The sequence below is a fragment of the Rattus norvegicus genome, chromosome 9, assembly GCF_036323735.1.
Source record: "Rattus norvegicus strain BN/NHsdMcwi chromosome 9, GRCr8, whole genome shotgun sequence".
NCBI lineage: Eukaryota > Metazoa > Chordata > Mammalia > Rodentia > Muridae > Rattus > Rattus norvegicus.
In genome coordinates this window covers 116,279,280-116,291,725 of record NC_086027.1, presented here as the reverse complement: position 1 = coordinate 116,291,725, position 12,446 = coordinate 116,279,280, and the positions used below count along the sequence as shown (strand labels likewise).

General features: G+C 43.5%; 1 pseudogene; it reads right to left on the bottom strand.

Annotated features, from left to right (window-relative positions):
* Positions 1-231: 231 nt before the first annotated feature.
* On the bottom strand, positions 232-7,842 carry Rpl24-ps2 (ribosomal protein L24, pseudogene 2; annotated as a pseudogene).
* Between the last annotated feature and the right edge of the window lie 4,604 nt (positions 7,843-12,446).

Below are 12,446 nucleotides of genomic sequence, written 5' to 3'. Positions count from 1 at the left end.
AAAATGAAAAACATTATTTAAAAGAAGAAAACTCGGAGAAAAAAAAATCACCAAAGTAAGGCAATCTGAAAGCACAAATGGAGAAACCCGAGACAAGTCTGGAATTCCTCCCTCCCTCCCTCCCTCCCTCCCTCCCTCCCTCCCTCCCTCCCTCCCTCCCTCCCTCCCTCCCTCCCTCCCTCCCTCCTTTCGAGCTAAAGACAAATCTTTATTTTAAACTGATCTACCAAATTAGTGTTTCCCACTGACTCTGGGAGCAGAGACCCTCTCAGGCTTCACAATCTTTTGCTTAGGTGTTGCCTTTGTGGGGGCCTTGGCTGCCGCCAATGCTGTCTTCTTTGATGCCTGCTTAGCCTTTTTTGTTTCTTTGGTAGCCCTGATAGCCTGCTCTCACTGCACTTTCCTAACTTCTGGTTTCTGATTCCTCTTGGCCATTATATCAGTCAGAGACGTGCCCGTAATGGTTCGCTGGAATTCGACCGCGCGGGGGGCTCTTTTCTTTTGAATTTCTTCTGACTGACCTTTCTAGAGAGGACAGTCCAGTTTATCTGCTGAGGATTCCTTTTGGAAAGGAATGCAGACTCATATTTGGCATTAGGAAACTGGAAAACCTTTCTGTTGGTCCTGGTGTAGCGCTGCCTGTGTCCCTGGTAGATCTTATACCAGCTAAAATCGCACAGCTCCACCTCCTAATCTGGCTGTATAAAGTGACCTGTTGACTGGATGGCCTTCCACATATGAACAGGAAGAAGTTTGGATACAAGGAAAGTACAGTACTCAAGTTCACAGCCAAATAGAGAATGATGTGGTAAAAGATTAAGAAATCCCCAAAAGCTGAGGGAGACTCCAGAAAACCAAGAAAAACTAAGATAGCCTTTAAGATTTTGGAAGTTCAAGTTTGGCCCAGAGGGTATGTGGTAATGTGCCCTGAATAACCCCTAGAAGCGACATATAGGGTGCCAGGGCTTGCACAAGATTAGAAATACTAACAATAGCCCACTGTGTATCTTCAAGATCCTACATCTTGAATATCAAGTCTAATATAACACAAACCTTACTGCACCAAGACACCAGCAGTAAAATAGCAACTTGCTTTTGGTGCTGGGTCAAGGGAGAAATCTTTGAGGGGTCACCTTCAAGACATTGTCATCATGAACACTTTTGATTAGAGCTTCCTTACCAATGTGCTCCAAGGAGCTGAAGAACAGGATGTCATTCATAAGTTCTAGAGCAAAAGATAAGCAAAAAAAAAAAAAAAAAAAAAAAACCTCTCTGAAGGGACCTGGACTGACCTCACACCTTAAAGATCTCACAGGAATCAAATTCTAGGAGTCATCAGCTCTTGCATGAAACAACACTCAGCTCATGGGGATGGCAGTAACGACAGATGGCAGAAGAGTCATAACTGCTTCTGACAGCTGGGTTATCATGCCTGGGCTACAAGAGTTCTTTAGTGCACATAAGAAATAAAAGGGACTTTCATGGCTATGGATCATACCTTTAATCCCAGCACCCAGGAAGTGGGTACAGGTGCATCCCTAAGTTGGAGGCCAGCCTGGTCTACGGAGTGAGTCTCAGAACAGAAAACTGTGTTGAAAAACCAAACAAAGAAAAGTAGGGAGGAGGAGGAGGAGGAGGAGGAGGAGGAGGAGGAGGAGGAGGAGGAGGAGGAGGAACAAGGAAGAGAAGGAGAAGGAAGAAGGAGGAGAAGGAGAAGGAGAAGAAGGAGGAGGAGAAGAGAGCTGAAATAGATAGAGATAGAGACACAGCCTATTCAGAATGACTGTAAACAGTAGAGAGATTTCTGAAACTGAAAAAAAATAGTGTGATCAAAAATCTTCAAAGGGGATAGAGTGGTGGCTCAGTATTGAAGAACATGCTTAACATTTTCCTAGAAGCTACTCTTCTAGAGAACCTGAGCTCAACTCCTAGCACCCACAAATTAGTAGAGCAAAAAAAGAAAATGAAAAACATCATTTAAACGAAGAAAACCAGGGGAAAATCAGTGGCTGCTCACAATTGTGGTGTCAGGGGATCAGACAGGTGGACCTTCTCAGGACTGCACACATGTGTTCAAACAAAACATGCATACACTTAAAATATAAATATGTCTGAAAAGAAAAAAAATACTCTCCAAGTTTGATTTAAAAAAGAAATTAAGCAAACTGTACTAAGAAAGCTAATGAAAACAGCTTAAAATGTCCTGGAATAGATGAAATGTTGGGGGGTAGAGAGAAAGAGAGAGAGAGGGAGAGAAAGGGAGAGAGAGGGAGAGAGAGAGAGAGAGAGAGAGAGAGAGAGAGAGAGAGAGAGGAAATGACAAGATTTGAATAAGTTTTAAAATATTTAATTAAAGTTTCAGAGGAATATATTAAAGTGGAGACAAGAGTTAGAAAGAGGATCTATTAGGTTTCTATAATCTAGTGAAAACCATGACAGACTTGTTTTAAACCAGATAGTGAAGCAAAGAAGTTAGGGTATTTTAGTATTGCTACTTTAAATGCTGTGTTTAAAAACAAACAAACGAACAAACAAACATTATTTTTATGTCTAAATTGGTGCCTTAAGTGTCCAGAAGGTGTCAGATTCCCTGGATCTGGAGACCATTTACTACAAGGTCAGTCAGTATGTGCTCTTAAGTGCTGAGTCACCCTTCCAACTCCTTAAAGGGGTTTCAGTATGTCTCACTGGCTCGCCTGGAACTTGCTATATAGACTAGGCTGGCCCCAAACTCACAGAGATCTGCCTAGTTCAGCCTCCAAAGGGCATGCACCACCATGTCTGGTAACTATTACATTTTTTTTTCTTTTCTTTTTTTCGGAGCTGGGGACCAAACCCAGGGCCTTGCGCTTGCTAGGCAAGTGCTCTACCACTGAGCTAAATCCCCAACCCCAACTATTACATTTTAAATAAATTATTTCTTGTGTGCAGAATATAGTTACCTTTCATATTCTGGTTTTGTTCATGGAAACCTTCCTAAACTCATGAATTTCATCCATTAATGGATCTTTTTTAAGGTTTTCATTGGCAATATTGCCATCTATAAACCGTGAGTTCTATACTTTCCTCTCCAAATGAAGGACTTATATATTTTTTGTCTCACTGGATCATACCCAGTGGGACTTTTGTGTATAACACAAAGTACATGCTTGAGGAAACTTTACTTATCATTTGTTTTCTGCCCACTGAGGTGGCGGTTGGTTTTCTCTGTTTACTTTGTTCCTGTGCTGAATTCAGTGAATCTCATCACTCAGTAAACTTCCAGAAGGTGCACTCCACAGGTCCTGATGTGTTAGCCCATTTAGCACAGCCTGACTCATTTTACTAACCTTTTATGCAGACTTTTTGCCTGGTTCACATTTTCTCTGTCCTTTTGTATTTGTTTTTTGGTATTGATTGTCCCGTGGTCCTTTGTTCTGCAGAGGGATGTGTAAGTGATACATGAGCGTGCCTTTAAAGTCAGGCGACTCTTTGCGAGAAGACTATCTTTGTGGGAAGTTTTCTAAGTAAGTGGTTTAACTTCGTTAATGATGGTGAGGATCGTGCAGAGGTATTATTTTTTCTAAAGTCAGCATTCGTGGCTGAGGAACTTCCCCTTCTGAGAGTAACTAACCACTCTCTCGATTGGACTTGAGTCCTGCTCCGCAGGCAGAACTCGTGTCTGGTACCCTGAACATGGTCAAAACCTGCAGCTTGTGGAAGTGAATGTTGTTTTTCTAAGTGGCCACGTTGTTAAGCTGCCTTCTAAATTTTGTGATTTTATTCGTACATTTGTAATGCTCTCCACTTCAGACAGTAAAACTTCTCATTACATTCTCATTATATATGAATGGCACATAGTGAACACACACACACACACACACACACACACACACACACACACACACACACACACATCCTGTGGCCCAAGTCTCAGGATGCATCCTGGAAGAAGGGTCCAAAAGAACATTAGAGCCAGAGGGGATGTGGAGGGAGAGGTACTGTGAAAAGCCATCCTCTGCGTATGATTGGGATGTTACGTGCACACAGGAACTCATAGCATCCATGATGACCTGCCAGAACCAGTCCAATCTTCTCGTACGGAGGCAAGAGGAGATCGCAGGCCCCGTGGGAACACAATCAAAAGAATAGCACAGGGTGAATGATGCTGCAGGGAGCTGAGAGAGGCTCCAGGAAAGAAGGTGGAAAGCCTTTTACCTCAGGTACATTCTGTTCCCCACACTGTTCTTGGACATGATTTTGTGTCCCCTGTGACAAATATTTACATTCAGTGTATAAGGTATGTTTATTCATGGAGGATGTCAGAACACAGCTACAGAAACCAATCTAGTCAGTGAACCCTGTATCTAGATATGGCCTTCTTCCTCGCTTTTGTGCTTTCCACAGAAATAGTGTATAGTATGGTCTGTCCTGTCCTGAGAAAAGGCTGTTCTGTTAATATTTAGTGTGTGCTTCCTGGTATCTTTTTTTAAAACATATTTTCCTGAATTTAAACGATCTTATTTGGGCCACTGCTTTCTTCCTTACATTCATGTGTCAAAATACACTGAAATTAAAGTTGTCTATGACATTAGACTACATCCACCCCATTCTTTAAGGTCCTCAGGTCCCAGGTTTCACAGTTGGACCTGGTCAGTGAGAGTCAACAGGACCCCCTTTTACCTAAAGAGTTATTGGTAGTTGATGCCTGGTACAGGAGAGAAAGTCACTGTTTTTTGAATGGTGGACACTGTCAGGTTGCCCACACCACAGTGGGAAATACACACCCACAGCTATACACTTATGAGCAGCGCTGACTAGACCCAGGGGCTTATAAGAAAAATCAGAAAAGGATGATTTGAAGTTGGAGGTGAAACACTGAGCCAAGGAGAGCTGTGGGGAGAGATTGGAAGAGCCAATGCAGTTAAGATACATTGTATACATCTATGAAATTAAAAAGAAACAAAGTAAATAAATAAGAGAACTATCCCCCTGCATGTAAAATGTTCAAGTTAAGCTGCAGAACGTTCTTGACTATTGAGTTTCTGGTGTCTGTATTTGTTTCCCTTTCTTCCTGGTATGGGTCACCTCTGTCTCCCCAGGATGACTCTCCTCTTAGTTATGCTGTCTTGTTCATCCTTTTCAAAGAGCTTTTGGCGTTGATTCTATGACTCATGTCTGTTTTCTACTTCATTAATTACGTCTTTCATCTTTACAATTATCCCCCTCCATTGTACTTCTGTTACTAAGGGATGGGTCTGAAGAGGACATGGTCAATGGGTGAGAATGGTTTCTGTGACCATGTAGAGTCTGTGGACTAAGAAATGGAGTACAAGAAGGGTGTCATAGAGGGACACCAGCATGGAATTCTTTTAGCGTTAAAGAAGCTTTATTTAAATAGGATATTACACACACACACACACACACACACACACACACACACACACACACACACACGGAGAGAGAGATCTTGTTATCTGTAGAGCATTGGGTTCCAGAGACATTCTGATCTGTGTTTACCAGATCAGAAGATGTTCAAAATCATTATGCAAATTGTACCTTATTTGCATATATACCTATGTAGAATTTCTAGTCTATTTTAAATCACCTCTGGATGACTCATATACCTAACACTATGTAAATACTTTTCAAAGGGACATGATGACAAGAAAGAAATCAAACCTAGTATAAACATCTTTTGATTTGCAGTTACTAAGATCTACAAATATGAACCTACATATATACCAAAGGTTGACTGTATAAACTCACCCTGTATAGTGTGTGCAGGTGTGTGTGTGTCTGTCAGTCTGTCTGTCTGTCTAAGCAATGGTTGGTGTTAACTGGAAAGAACCTGGAATTACCTGGTACTTGGGCTATGGGAGATGAGTTTGATTGTGTTGATGGGTCTGAGAAGACTTGTCTTGATTGTGGGCAGGAATATTCTCCAGGCCGATAATCCTCGAGTATAAAATAATGAATGTGAGATGATTGCTGGCACCCACGCATCTTTCTCTGGTGAATCCTTCTATCTGCCAATGGAGTGTGACCAGTTGCTTCAAGCTTCTAAGCCTCAACTGCTTCATCATGATGGACTGAACCCTTGAGCTGTGAGCCAGGATAACGCTTCCTTCCTTCCATCCCTCTGTCGGGGTATTTTATCATACACATACACATATATGTGTACACATATACATGTATACACATTTACATCATGCTAACTTCATTCTATCATGTGGACTCTCATATACCTTTATTGTATTAAAAGTTAAAGCTGATATATATATATACATATATATACATATATGTATGTATGTATATATATATATATGTTTTGTTATTCATGCACATGAGGGTGCCTGCAGAAACCAGAAGAGTGGACCTCTTGGAACTGGAGTTATAGGTGATTTTGAGTTACCTGACATGGGTGCTGGGACTGAAACTCTAGTCCTTTGGGAGAGCATGTAGTCCTCTTAGCCAAGCGGATACATCTTTAAACAGGAGATTACATGAGCAAACGGCCCATTAGCTTTATACAAAGAGTATAATAGAACATCTTTAGAGAAAAGCTTGGTAGTAAATGTAAAATTATTAAAATAAATATCTATTCATTCATGAATGCACTGGAGGAGACCTTATACTAAAGAATAAGGAAGAAAATTTGTGGGCACAGTTGTATTTGAGAAAGATAGATGAGGGTTTACAGCCCTCAAAGGAAACAAATGTGGCAACAATACATTTATTCTACCAGCTCATGTTAAAGTAAAATAGCAGTGTTTGACCATGGCCTCAGGTCTTAGGGGATTTTTTACACCTGTAAAATATTACCATCAGTGTCTTCTATAAAGTAGGAATCATAATGCTTTTCTGTAAATATAAAATGAGATTATCTATATTGAGTACTTAGCATAGTTCTTAGAGTGGCAAGCGTCCCACAAATATTAGATGTTTTTGGCATTATTGCATGAGAAATGCCATGCATTGTACAAGAAGTTACAGAGCTGACCACTGAAATAAAAAAAGCATTTGTGGTCTGTTAAGGAAAAGATTAACAATAGCACATATTCAGCCTCCTTCTATTTTTATAAATTACAAAATTTACCATCATTTTCTGCAAGCATGTCCACACAATATCAACATTAAGAATTCTGCTTCATTTTCCCCCCTGGCGTTTTCCTTAGGAACTGCAGTGTACCATAGCCTGGTCGACACTAGAGGGCGCCATAAGACTCTTATGTGTTTCTTCTGTTGCAAAAGGCATTGACGAGCTGTCCAGGATCTGAAGAGGGCAAATACCTCACTCCAGAAACCAAAATGACCGGATAGTAAGTTTTCTGATGAAAACCAAATTAGCAAACAAACATCCGTATGTCGAAAACTATTTATTGACTCCAGAATCCCGAGATAAGAGTATTTTTATCATAATAGTAATAATCTCAACTGACTGATCATGGTCGAGAAGTCCATGGTGTGCTAGAGAGCTGAAAGTGGCCCGCCTCTAAGAACCATGCAGGAGTGGGAGGGGATACGTGTTAGCTCTGCCTTGTGTGCCAGTGAGCTTCCTTCCAGACTGCCTCACCTTCTCTGGGAATGGTCCAGACTCCAAGGCACAGCTGTGGACACAGCTGGAGCAGAGGCTTGTGGCTCACACACTTCACATGGAGACTCCTCATCAGCAGAGGCTTCCTTGCCCATGTGGCGGTCACAGGCCCAAGAGGACACTCGTTGGCACCACTGGGGCAAGCTATCAAAGAGTCCCACTAGTGTGAAGTAGACAGTAGCATTTGAGGGTGGGATGGTCTGTGCCTGATGTGCTATGCTGCAGGACGGAACTAGTGCTGGTCTAAACAGGAAAGAAGTGGCCATGATGGAAAGGGGAGGGTTGTTACTTCCCTTATTGTGAAGAAAATGCATAATAAAAGTGAGCAAGGAAGGAAGGGGGGAAGGAGAGAGTGAGGGAGAGAGAAGGAAGGAGGAAAGAAAGAAGGAGGAAGGAAGGAGGAAGAAGAAGGGGAAGGAGGAAGGAAAGAAGGAAGAAGGAAAGAAGGAAGAAGGAAGGAGGAAGAAGAAGGGGAAGGAGGAAGGAAAGAAGGAAGAAGGAAAGAAGGAAGAAGGAAGGAGGGAGGGAGAAGGAAGGAAGGAGAAAGGAAAGAAGGAAGGAGGAAGGAAAGAAAGAAGGAGGAAAGAGAGAGGGAAGGAAGAAGGAAAAAGGAAGAAGGAAGAAGGAAGGAAGGAGGGAGGGAGGAAGGAAGGGAAAGAGACAGCTGGAGATACCACGCCTTACAGTTTCTCTCTGCCAGGAGTTTGTGGTGGCAACAGCCTACAGTGGCTGCTGACATTGCAACTACAATCAGAAATGAGAGAATAATTAATACTGGCGCTCAGCTAACCTTCTCCCGTTCGTTCCATCCAACAGAGTGGAACCACCCACATTTAAGGTGTCTTCTAACCTCAACTGACTCAATCTAGAAACTCCATCACAGACGTGCCCAGAGGTTTGTTTCCTAGTTGATTCTAGGTCTTCTCACACCACAGTAGGCCAGCTCACCAGGGCTGGGAGCCATCTCCTCGACGGGATTGCAGACGACATTTGTGCTCCCCTTCTTCCTAAGACCCCTCACATTGCACCCTAAAGATGTCACTAAGGCACTGCTATGGTGGATAGATAGCACAGATGTCCTGAGCTATGGAATCCCCCTCATTCTCCAAGTGAATTTAAATCAAACCACAACACACACCCCTAGAGCCACATGAGGGAAAGCAGAAGGCTACAACAAGTTAGTCTACTGGGGTCTGTCACTCTACACTTTGCTGTTATGTTTAGTCACCTTCCTCTCCTCAGCACAACCTACTTGGTGCTAGTTTAAGACAAAGAGCAAAACATAACATCCAGGCCCGGTTTGGGCAATAGTGTTTCACCCGTGCAGAGGGAGTTCCAGAACTCCCTACAGAATTTGGTTGGCCAATTTGGTCAGTAGAGGCAGAGGATACAAACAGCATCTTTGGATGCACCGTCCTCTGGTCAATTATCACAATTTTCTGGATATGCCAGTGGACCAGTGCCTGGAGAGCCTTGAGTAAGGTAGTCTCCATCCTGACCCAAACAACCCATTGCTGCCTGGAATAACAAATCCAAACCCTAGGAATTTAAGACTGCCACATGTTGCATGTTAACAGGAACTGGATATAAACCTCTCCTGAGAGACACAGCCAGAGCATGACAAATACAGAGCCAGATGCTAGCAGCAAACCACTGAACTGAGAACGGGACCCCCGTTGGATTGAAAGAGCTGAAGGGGCTTGCAACCCCATAAGAACAACAATGCCAACCAACCAGAGCTTTTAGGGACTAAACCACTACCCAAAGACTATACATGGACTGACCCTGGGCTCCAACTGCATAGATAGCAGAGAATAGCCTTGTTGGGCACCAATGGAAGGAGAAGCCTTTGGTCCTACCAAGGTTGGACCCCCAGTGTAAGGGATTGTGGGGGGAGGGTAGTAAGGAAGGGGTGGATGGGGAGGGGAACACCCTTATAGAAGAAGGGGACGGGGAGGGGATGGGGGGCTTATGAACAGGAAACTGGGAAAGGGAATAACATTTGAAATGTAAATAAAGAAATATAAAATTAAAAAAAAAGATTGCCACTTGTCATTTGAGCTGTTAATCCCACTATCAGTGTTAATTTTATTTTTAGAATTTTATACTTTATATTATATATTTACATGCAATACAAAATTTACATATTTATTGTTATATTTAATATTTTGGTATGTATTTCTTGAATAATTATCCACTTTTCAGTACCACATTGACTCAACCCTGCTTTTCTGTGTTCATGTCCCAAGCATAGAAGTATGCTGGCATACACCTGTAATCTAGGTGCAGTGGCTCACACCTGTAATCTAGGAGTGGTGGCTCACACCTGTAATCTAGGAGTGGTGGCTCACACCTGTAATCTAGGTGTGGTGGCTCACACCTGTAATCTAGGTGTGGTGGCTCACACCTGTAATCTAGGAGTGGTGACTCACACCTGCAATCTAGGAGTGGTGACTCACACCTGTAATCTAGGAGTGGTGGCTCACACCTGTAATCTAGGAGTGGTGGCTCACACATGTAATCTAGGAGTGGTGGCTCACACCTGTAATCTAAGAGTGGTGGCTCACACCTGTAATCTAGGTGTGGTGGCTCATACCTGTAATCTAGGAGTGGTGGCTCACACCTGTAATCTAGGAGTGGTGGCTCACACCTGTAATCTAGGTGTGGTGGCTCACACCTGTAATCTAGGTGTGGTGACTCACACCTGCAATCTAGGTGTGGTGGCTCACACCTGTAATCTAAGAGTGGTGGCTCACACCTGTAATCTAGGAGTGGTGGCTCACACCTGCAATCTAGGTGTGGTGGCTCACACCTGTAATCTAGGAGTGGTGGCTCACACCTGTAATCTAGGTGTGGTAGCTCACACCTGTAATCTAGGTGCGGTGGCTCACACCTGCAATCTAGGAGTGGTGACTCACACCTGTAATCTAGGTGTGGTGGCACACACCTGTAATCTAGATGTGGTGACTCACACCTGTAATCTAGATGTGGTGGCTCACACCTGTAATCTAGGTGTGGTGGCTCACACCTGTAATCTAGATGTGGTGATTCACACCTGTAATCTAGATGTGGTGACTCACACCTGTAATCTAGGAGTGGTGGCTCACACCTGTAATCTAGGTGTGGTGGCACACACCTGTAATCTAGGTGTGGTGGCTCACACCTGTAATCTAGGAGTGGTGGCTCACACCTGTAATCTAGGAGTGGTGGCTCACACCTGTAATCTAGGAGCGGTGGCTCACACCTGTAATCTAGGTATGGTGGCTCACACCTGTAATCTAGGTGTGGTGGCTCACACCTGTAATCTAGGAGCAGTAGCTCACACCTGTAATCTAGGTGTAGTGGCTCACACCTGTAATCTAGATGTGGTGGCTCACACCTGCAACTGCAGTACTCAGATGATTGAAACAGAAAGAGTGTGAGTTTGGTGTCTGTGCTACAAGAAAGAAATGAGTGAAGACTGGGAATATAGCCGCTCTGCCAGTAAAGTGCCTGCTGCTCATGTGTAAGAATCTGGGTTCAGATCTACAGCACCCACATCAGAACCAGGCGTGGCTATGTGTCCGTAACCCTGGGGCAATGTGGAGATTGCTCAGTAGCCAGGATCTCTAGCCAATCAGTGAGCTCAGGGTCAGTGAGAAACTGCCTCAGAAAGAATCAAATGAGTAGAGAACGCAATAGTGGAAGACACTCAGTGCTGGCCTTTGCCCTGTGCACATATGATTATACACACATGCACATGCCACACACCACTACAGACAAAACGTATGATCAAACATGAATGAATGGATGTCTCCTTTGGGGGTCACTCATAAGGTCAGAGTAACACAATCTCATACCAACTTGTAGATGGATTCATAAGACTGCCCTGGAGCTAAACACAAAGACAGTTATGTGCAGACACCCATAAGCACTAGGGAGTCCTCAGTCTCTTTGTCTCTCCCAGTAATATTTACTGACCTGTATGTAGCTGGCTATAGCCACTGAATTAGGTGTAAACAGAAATGTCGTTGTGCAAAAATGCCCTTCCCCCCATTTATTTATTTGTTGGGGTCATGATACAGCCCACATGTGGAGGTCACAGGAAACCTTGAGAGAGTTAGTTCTCTTCTTCCACCTTGTAAGTCCCAAGGATCAAACCCAAGTCATCAGGTGTAGAGGCAGGCACTTTTGCCCAGAGCCATCTCACTTGACACATTCTGTGCTTCTATGTGTCCTTTTTGTTCACACACACACACACACACACACACACACACACACACACCTGTGACATTACAAAGTCACATGGTTCGTGGGCTTAATTTGTAAGGTCACATTTCATGTGACTTTATTCATTGTGATGGTTTGCATATGCTTGGCCCAGGGACTGGCACTATTAGAAGGTGTGGCCTTGTGGGAGGAAGTGTATCACTGTGGGGTGGGTTTGGAGACCCTCCTCCTAGCTGCCTGAGGATGCTCAGTCTGTTCCTGGCTTCCTTCGGGTCAAGATGTAGAACTCAGCTCCTCCTGCACCATGCCTGCCTGGACGCTGCCATGCTCCTGCCTTGATGATAATGGACTGCACCTCTGAACCTGTGAGCCAGCCCCAATTAAATGTTGTTCTTTATAAGACTTGCACTGGTCATGGTGTCTGTTCACAGCAATAAGACCCTAACTAAGACATTTACTTTCTTCTTTAAAAAGTCATCCCATCCCAGTATGGATTATTTTTTATGTTCTTCATTGTGCCTTTCTGCAAATACCTGAGATGCAAGTCATTCCAAGATAAAGGGGAGTTTTAACGTTTTAAAACACCTGGTGTGCTCTGGGTGGACAGTACCATCTCTGCCCATACAGAGACTGTCTGTTCTTCTTCAGGAGGCTAAGGCTG